This window comes from Nycticebus coucang, chromosome 10 (genome assembly GCF_027406575.1).
Source record: "Nycticebus coucang isolate mNycCou1 chromosome 10, mNycCou1.pri, whole genome shotgun sequence".
NCBI lineage: Eukaryota > Metazoa > Chordata > Mammalia > Primates > Lorisidae > Nycticebus > Nycticebus coucang.
In genome coordinates, this window is record NC_069789.1 from 12717660 (window position 1) to 12727538 (window position 9879).

At 42.2% G+C, this 9879-nt stretch overlaps 1 non-coding gene across 1 annotated transcript; it reads right to left on the bottom strand.

Annotated features, from left to right (window-relative positions):
* Window positions 1-614: 614 nt before the first annotated feature.
* Window positions 615-720, bottom strand: LOC128597863 (U6 spliceosomal RNA). The gene has a single exon (XR_008383418.1). It is a non-coding gene; the product is annotated as a U6 spliceosomal RNA (small nuclear RNA).
* Between the last annotated feature and the right edge of the window lie 9159 nt (window positions 721-9879).

Genomic DNA, 9879 nt, shown 5'->3' on the forward strand with positions numbered 1-9879 from the left:
CTCCTACATCAGTCTCTGAGTGACCTTAGCAGGCCACCATGCTCTCCTTTCTAGGGCATGTTAATAATTTCTGTAGACATCTCTTTCTTCACCTGAAGCACAATCACTGTGACATGCATTGGAGGTTTTTCTTTTTCTTTTTAATTTTTTAAATGTTTTATTTTTTTATTCAGATTTATGAGGGTACACATGATTAGATTCCATTGTTTGTGTGTAAGTTAAATTTTAAGTTGTAGTTGAGCTCTTCATCCAGGAGGGGGTGCTGTATGCTCTCACAACGTGCCCAGCAGGTGAGAGCTTACCAAGCCCCCTCCCTATTCCCCTTTTCTCTTTCCCTTCTCCTCCCTCCCCTACTTGAATAAACTTGTGTTGTTCTCTTGTGTGGGCATGTAGCTGTTTTTCTATTAGTTTCATAGTAGTGAGCATGTTAGATACTTGCATTTGCGTTCTTATAATACTTTACTAAGAAGAATGTATTGCAACTCCATCCAGGTAAATACAAAAGATGTAAAGTCTCCATCTTTTTAAGGGCTGAATAGTATTCCTTGGTATACTTAAACCACAGTTTATTAATCCACTCATGGGTTGATGGGCGCTTGGGTTGACTCCACGTCAAAAACATGGAATGCTTCATGAATTTGTGTGTCATCCTTGTGCAGGGGCTATGCTAATCTGCTCTGTATTGTTCCAGTTGGGGTATATGTGCTGCCTAAGGAGTACTCGTTGGGGGTTTAATTTTCATCCAGCTTCAGTCTGTGCACCTGGAAGCTCTTAGGTCACAGCGTTGCTTGTGTGGTACCACTAGGCTTTCCTGAGATCACACACCAGTCTCCATGACAGTAGTGGTTTTTCTCAAATTTCCTTCATAATGATTCATAAACAATTTCTTGGCCACTTCTCCAAATAGTCACACATCCTGTGATCAGTTTTACTATTTTTCAACAGATAAAATTTATTTCTGAGTAATTGCTAGTCACTTCCCCATTAGCCTCCAATTTATTGACTGAAAGCAGATCCGTCACTTCAGAGACTGATCTGGTTTTGAGTGTCATTTTCACAAACATGCATGAGGGCACACTGGCCAGAGTCAGCTCCTGTAGCAAGTGGTGTGCGCAGGCCTTCTTCTGCCCTTCAGGACCACATCACTGACAGAATCCCCAGTGTCACCTGTCTCCTGCAAACTACATCCAAGTGCTTAAAATGTGGGGGACATGGTGAATGGTCCTGCTGTCTTCCCCTCACTCCAGAGCATGTCCCTAAGTTCTGCCTTATTTCCCATTCTGCTCATTCCCTCCTAATTTCTACTCCCCTCCTATTTCTTTCATATGGAAGTGGAGTGTAAGGGGAACAGGGCACATGGGAGACACAGAGAACTCTCTGGCCCCTTCACCACCTGAGAGAACCATACCGACACCATATTTGAGAGAACCAGACTGATGCCATCTTAAGGATTCGGCCATTTTGGCTTCCATCAGCCATTTTGTCCAAAACTGATGAGTCACCGTGAATTGCTGTTTTTTGTACCTTGAGTCATTGGCGTCCAATCAGAAACTGCCTCCTGGAATGGGCCATATGGCAGGACCAATGGCAACCAATCCAGAAGTGATCCCTTTGTTTAACTTGTATATGCCTACTTTGCTGTGCTATCCTATAAAAATATCCCTGTTCCAGAGCTCGGGGCTCCTGGCTTGGATCTGTTGTAGTGGAGACCCGGGAGCCCAAGCTCGAGCTTGCAATAAAACGGCTCTTTTGCTTTTGCATCAGACTCGGCTCCCTGGTGGTCTTTGTGGGGGATTTTGAGAACTGGGCACAACACACCCATCCCCTTGTTTCCTTCCCTCTCACTCCTGACCAACTCTAGTAAGGTTCAGGAAAGCCGAGAGTTCACAGGCTGCGTAAATTGAACCCAGCAAATTTTGGACCCATTCCACCAGTGTTCACAAGAGTTAAAAAGGATGTTGCTTCAGAGCATCAGCCTAAAGCAGGGTCTCCACCAGAAGGAAGTGAGCATGGAAACGGGTTTCTTCTTTCCTGCAATATCCTCTCTACTTGGTGCATAGTTGTCCAAGGAGAGTACTTCAAAGGTGACCACAGTGATGTTCAGCAAAGTGGTATGGAGCATTTTTTCTAGGATGAATTCACAAATTTTAATTGCCAGACCTCCTACAATGATAGCTCTGATGGCCATTCCAGAAAAAGAATTCCAAAATTGCTTTGAAGGGTGGACTAGGCACCAGCATCTGTGCATAGCTTCCCAAGGGGGGTACTACAGAAATAAACTTGGTGATACTCAGGGATGGGGTGTGAGTTCTAGGATGAGTTTTTGAACTTAACTTCTGACCTGGTATTTTATTGAACAATTATGTAATTTCCTTATATGTCTGAAATATTTCATTATAACAAACCTTTACACAAATGCTGAAGTGGCACACATCATTTAATACAATTTGGAAATGCCATATTTTTAAACTTTGGCTTTTTAAAAAATGCTACATTTTTACAGTATGACAAACTATAACACTGTTTTTGTGTCCATGCAGAACTGGGTCAGTATTCTCACACTTTATTTTAATAACCTACTATATAATAGTTGCTAAAATCTATTATTGGATATGTTATGATGAAAAATTTTTTTAAAAGTGTGCTCCAAGAAAAAAGATTTCTATTTGCTTCTTTGAGAAGAAATGGAAGATTTTCTTGTCATAGCAATGCTTCTATAATAAAATTAATTTGACATCCAGCTCTTCCCTTACAAGTATTGGAAACAATTTTTCCAAGGAGTAGGTAGGTATGTTGATGTAACCTAAGCTCCTATAACAAAAAAAAAAAAAAAAAAAAAAAGAAGGGGTGAGGGAAAGGAAAAGAAGAAAAAAGAAAAACACAAGAAAAGAAAATAGTGACTAATTCTCACATAAATTGGATTTAATTTTGATCAAAGTACATTACTTAAATATTAGTTTTTAATTCAGCTTATTAATATTTTGTTTAGGATATTGCATCCTCATTTAAAAGTGACATAAGTTTGTAATTTCCCCTCTGTAATAATATATTTTCTCCAATTTTAATATCAGGTGTACTCAGATCAAGTAGAATGATTTTGAAGTATTTCTTCTTTTTCTATTTTCTATAAGATTTGGCATTATCTGTTTTTCAAAATTATCTTTTACTTTTATTTACAAATATTAATTGTCTATTTTTTGAGACTTAAAAAAATAACAAGAAGAAGTTAACTGATGACTCCGTACTGAATCTCAGAGTCAAAGCATTCTATAATAGACATATTCTTATTTGACAATGTGAATGTTACTTTCTTTGCATTATTATTATTATTCCTTTTCTGAATGTATTTATGTTTGTTCATTCTTTAAAAAAAAGAAAGAAAAAGAAAAAAATCCAGATATTCTTGTTATGATTTTAATGTGCTCTCCAAAGTTCATGTGTTGAAACTTGTAACCAGCTCCATAAGCAAGAAAACATTTTATATATGTGTGTATATATATTTGATTTGATTTGTTTGTTTGTTTGTAATTTTGTTATGCTTCAAGTTCTCAATCCCAGCAAATCCCAGTAAGATTTGCTGACTAGAACTTTCTAACTTTATGTTGCACTGATGCATTCCCTGTTGAGTTTCTTTCCCATGATCTGTGGGCTTTCCTTCCAGTCCCAAGATAACTAGAGCCCTGCACCACCTGTTTGTCCAGAGAAGACAGGATAACCAATACCCCACCACAGATTGTGCCCAAGGACCCAGTAAGCCTGTGCATGAGGCTGAAAGAGGAACTCTGCCCTCGCACGCCCTGCCCTCTACCCAAACATGCAACCATGCTCACTCCCCATGCACATTGTTCATTTCACCTCCCAAAAAACCCCTGACAACTGTTGTTCGGGGAGGTGGTTTTAAAGCGGTTCATACCTGCCTCTTCTCAGTCAACCTGTCCACTGAAATAAATCTTTTCTTCCTTGACAATCCATGTGTCAGTGATTGGCTGTGCGGTGAGCAATAGTGAACCTTCCTTATGGGTTCAGTTACTGCGGAATGGGTTCATGCTGTTATTGAAGGAATGAGTTCCTAATAAAAAGAAGAGACGTCAGCCCTCTCCTCCTCTCTCTCTCTCTTAGACTTTGGCTATTCTGCCTTCCTCTATGACGATGGGATGACACAGCAAGAAGGCCCTGATGAGATACTGGTCCCTTGATCTTGCTGAGAGAGCCTCTGGAATTATGAGAAACAAATCTCTGTTCTCTATAAATTACTCCAGCCGTAGTTTTTTGTTATAGCAATACAAAATGGACAAAGACAGTTCTTCATAGTTCTAGCATGGTATTCATTTATCTCTTGACAATGACAAGAAGACCTGATAGCAGGATGTTCTATTTCTCAGGGATACAGATGTTGATTTGACTTTCCAAGTCATTCCACGGATGGCTCCCCCTGTCATTCATGGCTGAAAAATGCATTCGTATTTGGAAGAACCCACATCAAACTGTCAACCTTGTATACCTCTGAAAGCTGGGAATACAAAAAACAGAGAAGGGAAGAGCCTTATTTTTCTTATGTAGGTTCATATTATTTGTCTTATTATAACAAGAAGATATGATGCTGGTCCCTGCCGCCACCATAACCTCTTAAACACAGAAGCCCCAGACCTGTAAGATGCTGAAGACAGAAAAGCCAAGTGCCCCCTCTTCTCCTGTGGCTTTTGATTTGACATTCTCCATCACCGGCAAGCCAAATTATTATTAGCTATTCTCCTGGACGATTTTTATTTCCATTGCTTAATGGTGTGCGACAGCTGTGTACTTAGAATAACTAGAAGACAAATGAGAGAAGAAAGACCGCTTGTCAGATGACAAATTCCTGCAAGAAACGCCTTCTCCTGTCCATTACCTATACTGGTTTGGGGTTTGCCACCCAGCACATATGCAAGAAAAGACGTATTTGCTTAGGTATCTGCCCCAGAAGGCTGAGTCTCCTAAGTGTACAAATATTCAGGATTGTGGAAAAGAAGCCTGCAGGTACCACTGCAACACACCTTACATCTTGCAAGGTATTTTTACATATATTATCTCAATTGTTCTCCTAGCAATCCACAGAGTATATTTAAAGGCAGACATCACTATTAGCATTAGTGTTGCCATTTTGTAGATTAAGACCAGGGATCTCGGGGAATTTAATTAAGAGGAAGAATGTGGAGACTTTTTTTTTTTTTTTAATAACACTGTTCACTCTTGGGTAAATCATACTCAAAAATATTCAGGTGCAAAACAATAAAAAGTGATCTTACAACTTATTTAACTAGAAAACAATCTCTTGGTATGTGATATAAGAACAGTGAGTTCTATTAAACAGATGTGCATCTCACGCACCGCAGAGGCATTGTTGCTAATTTTAACCCACAAAGTAGACATTATCACCCTCATTTTCAAGATAAAGAAAGTGTTGGCTGGGCTCCTGCAGCTCAGTGGCTAGGGTACCAGCCACGTACACTGGAGCTGCTGAGGTCGAATCCAGCCCAGACCTGATAAACAACAATGACAACTGCAACCAAAAAATAGCCGGGCGTTGTAGTGGGTGCCTGGACTCCCAGCTACTTGGGAGGCTGAGGCAAGAGAATCGCTTAAGCCCAAGAATTTGAGGTTGCTGTGAGCTGTGACACTGTGGCACTCTACCGAGGGCAAAGAAGTGAGACTCTATCTCAAAAATAAATAAATAAAATAAATAAATAATAAAGAAAGAGGTTCTGAGTGGTTCAATGCTGTGCCCACAGTTACAATCCGCAATGCTGGATTCAAACCTTGCCTTAGCATCCAAGCCCATGCCTTGTCCCCCAAAGCACAGCTTCTCACCATGAAATCTTTTACTGCTAGAAAAATCTGGCATTGCAGGAGGAAGCATCTGTCCCAAATGTTGTCACATCCCCATCCAGGCTTCAGTGAGAATGAACTCTCACCACCCTCCATTGTCTGAAGTTTCATCCTCTGAACAGAGCTGTCAGAACTCTTTCTCTCGTCAAGTCACAAACAGCTGGTGCTGAATTCATTTCTTTCCAAACCACAAAACAGGTTTCCAAAGTGGAATTCAGAGTGAGTCTTGAGGTTACACTGCACTGATTGTTTTTTTTCCTCCTAATAACCATCTATCCCACCTACTCACTGAAACTCTTGGCTGCATCAATATTCATTATGTAATGTTATTTAAAGAAAAAAAATATTAGAGCAGAAACAATTGAGGCTGTCTCTCCTGATCACTAACAGAGATGGATGAGACGAAGGCCAATACACTAGGGCAGGCAGACAAATGTTTCAAGGCTCTTGGCTTCTGTTCTTGGAGTCTCTGCTCTGTAAACGGCTTAGGGTCTGGGTGATACATTCTGAGAGTGCGTCAGCAAGGGAAATCTGTGCTTGGTGAAGCAGAGATTGTGAACTCTGCCAGAATTCAACAGTGCTGCCCCTGAAAAGCCATTACTTAGGAAATGAACATGAAGGGAACGACTTTCCTACCTAATAGGAAAGGACTTAGGGAGTCCTCCCTAATAGGGAGGACTTTCCTCCCCACCCCCCAGTGAAAATAATAATCCTTAAAGTAGAGCCTGCAGGATTGGTGACCTGTTTGAATTTTATTTATGTTTCATGGCTTGTGTTTGTTTTTTTGGTTTTCTCTTAAGGATGGCATCTCCCTTCAAAGATGCCCATGTGGAGAGTAGTAGATATTTCATGGTGTCTGTGAATCTTAGATAGGAGATCTAGAAAACCCAAGACGTGAACCCAAACATCTCATGAGAGAGGGGATTATTCCACTGCAGGTAGGAAGCCGAGCACCTCACTGTGTATCTAGAAAGAAGGATCCCCTGAAATCATCAAAATTAAGCAACAATACTGAAAAAGACTTGGACTTAGAAAAGTCCTGAAACCAAACAAGCAGCCTGTGACAGCAAAAAGAAGAAGGGCCATGGGGCAGCGCCTGTGGCTCAAAGGAGTAGGGTGCCGGCCCCATATGCCAAAGGTGGCGGGTTCAAATCCAGCCCTGGCCAAAAACTGCAAAAAAAAAAAAGAGGAAGGGTCATCCCCAGCAAGATCCACCTTGAAGCTCGCCCAAGTGCTTTTCCCAGCCAAATGGCAAGTCAATTCTTTCTGAGCCCAAGTTACTTTATTTGCAGAGAGGGAATAATGCTGGTATTGCCTGGCATGGGGCTCTTGTGAACGTCCAATGAGATGACGCATTGAAAATCCTAAACAAATGTTATTTACCACTAAGCTGAAAAAAGGCACAGGGCCAGGGAACAGAAGAGTTGTCTTCTCCCTAGGGGGTGGACGTGATCTTTGCTCTTGATTGTGCCTTCAGCTGGATGTGACAAGGGCACTTGTTGATAATGGGGCAGCAGGAGGAAGGATCCAGAGTATTTAGTCTGTTTCAGAATTGTGCCGCAGGATCAAAAAGGTGTTACATTATCCATGGGAGCCAGAATCTTTCTTGTGGGGGGAACTATTTTTGTTTAGGAAAATACCTTCATGAGCGGCCCTGAGGAAGGTGGGGACCCTAATGATAGAATTTAGCAGAAGTCAAGACAGCAGTAAGCCTACCCTCTGCATCTGGAATACAAGTGGGAATTTGTGAGTGAGAGGGAATCTGAGAGTGCAGAGCTGGACCACACGGAAAGTGGCAAGAGCCACTCCTTCAGATAATGCTGAAGGATTTCCAAAAAGAAATAGCTCACGGTGCATTTTCAATTATTTGTGTTGCTGTGATATAAATCCCTCTGCTGCTGTTCGTTTTCAGTAAATATCTTCACTCATAAATGAACGTGCTGAGACAGTCTCATTTGGGGAAAGCAGCAGCCTGAAGCCAGAGGTGACCTTGAGAACATAAGCCCCCGGGGAGTCCTGGAGAGCACTTCAAAGGGAGACTCTGGCTGACCTCTGAGTCAGCACATGCCCTTCTTTGTAGCTCAAGTCAAATACACAGAACAAAGTGAGGAAAACGTGATCAAAGTGCTATAGACAGCCTGTCTGTGTTCCTCTAAAAGTCATATGTTGAAACCCTAACACTCCAGGAAATGGGATTAGGAGGTGGGGCCTTTGGGAGGTGATTAGGGTCAGATGAGTTATGTGGGTAGAGTCCTCTTGATGGGATTAGTATTCTTGCAACCAGAGAAAGAGATTAGAGCTCCCACTTAGGGTGTGTGCACCAAGGAGGGCCATGTGAGGACACACCGGGAGAGGGTCCTCACCAGAAACCCACTGTGCTCGCACCTTGACCTTGGACATTCAGCCTCTAGAACTATGAGAAAGAAATATCTGGTGTTTAAGCCACCTAATTTCTGGTATTTGTTACAGCAAGAGAAACTGTTTGAGACACAGAGCCAGAAAAAAAAAGTGGACCTCAAATCAGGTTTGGTACACGGTAGCTACATATGGCAGAAAGTTGGGTCTGGGGCAGTTGGGTTGCTCCTGTTCTCCACAGGAAGATTTCAAACCTTCTCTACTCTATCCTAAAACTCTAATCCCACCTCTCCATCTCACTCTAACTGAGGCCAGTCCTCCATCAGTGTGCTGGACTCTGCCCATCCTCCTCCCAAGCCTGCAATATTTGCCCTCTCTCTCATCCTCTTCCTCTCCACATCCTTTTCCTCCAGCATTTAAACACACAGCTTCACCCCATTCCTCAGCTCCATCTTGTCTCTGCCAATTTCTCTTCTCTTCCCTTTCCAGCCAAATTTCCAAGGACATGTGTCCTCACCAGCCCCGTGCTTCTCTGTCCACTGTGTCACTGCTTTCCAGTCTTGACCAGGCCACTGAAACAGCTGCCACCACTGTCATAAACCATCTCCTTTTTTAAAGGCTTTATCTCACTCAAGTTCTTGATGGCGTTGACAAAATCCAGGACTCTCTTCTCGGAAACACTCTGTTCTCTTGATTTTCCTGGTCTCTACCGTGGTACAAGTCCCAGGATGTCGTCCTAACAGCTGCCCCATCTCAGCTTCCCTTTTCCTTAAGACATTGATGATTCTTCCCCCACGTCCCAACTTCTCAGCTTTCCTCACTTCACTCGTTCTCTCTAGACGATCTTACACGCTCTGCTAGCTTCGACAGTATTTCCAGGCCTTTGTATTCTACTTCCTCTTCAATATTTCCACTTGCATGGTCTAGCTGCACCTCAAACCTCCAACAGTGAATCCCCCCACCACTCAGAACCTACGTCTTCTTGAAGCCTCCGTGATCATCTCTACTTCATTACCAAGGCATTGCTAAATGCACATTTTCTCCCCAGCACCTCATTGCTCCTTCCTCTCTCAGGCTTTAGTAAGTCACTCGGACCCGTTGATTCCGCTTCCTCAGTCTCTCCCTAATCACCCCACTTCTCTTCTTTCCTTCATCAACCACCACAGTTTAATTCCACCATCATCCATCACTCAGGTTATTCCACCAACTTCTTAACTCATCCCCTGCCCCTTGTCTGATACTTTCGAATTAATTTTGCATACCACAGTGAGAATAATCTTTCTAAAACATAATGCTAATTACATTACTCCCCTGCTTAAAATCTTCAATTGCCCCCTAAGGATAAATGTAAGACTGTGACACAGCTCCACAGCCGATGTCACATCTGGTCTCTGCGGCCTCTCCTGGTTCTTCCCACCCTTCACCATTCTCTTCCCAACAAATGTGTTTTATTCCCTCTAGGGTCTCCAATGGCCTGGGTCAAAGTCTTCAGTTTGTATTTGTTGAATTAACATTTCCAAGGCTGATAATGACTCTTGATTAAATCCCTACTCCATCAGGCAAATAGACTATCAGTATATTAGTTCCCTAAGTCTACTCTAACAAAGTAACACAGACTGGGCAGTTACACCCCAGAAATTTATCTCTTACAGTTCTGAA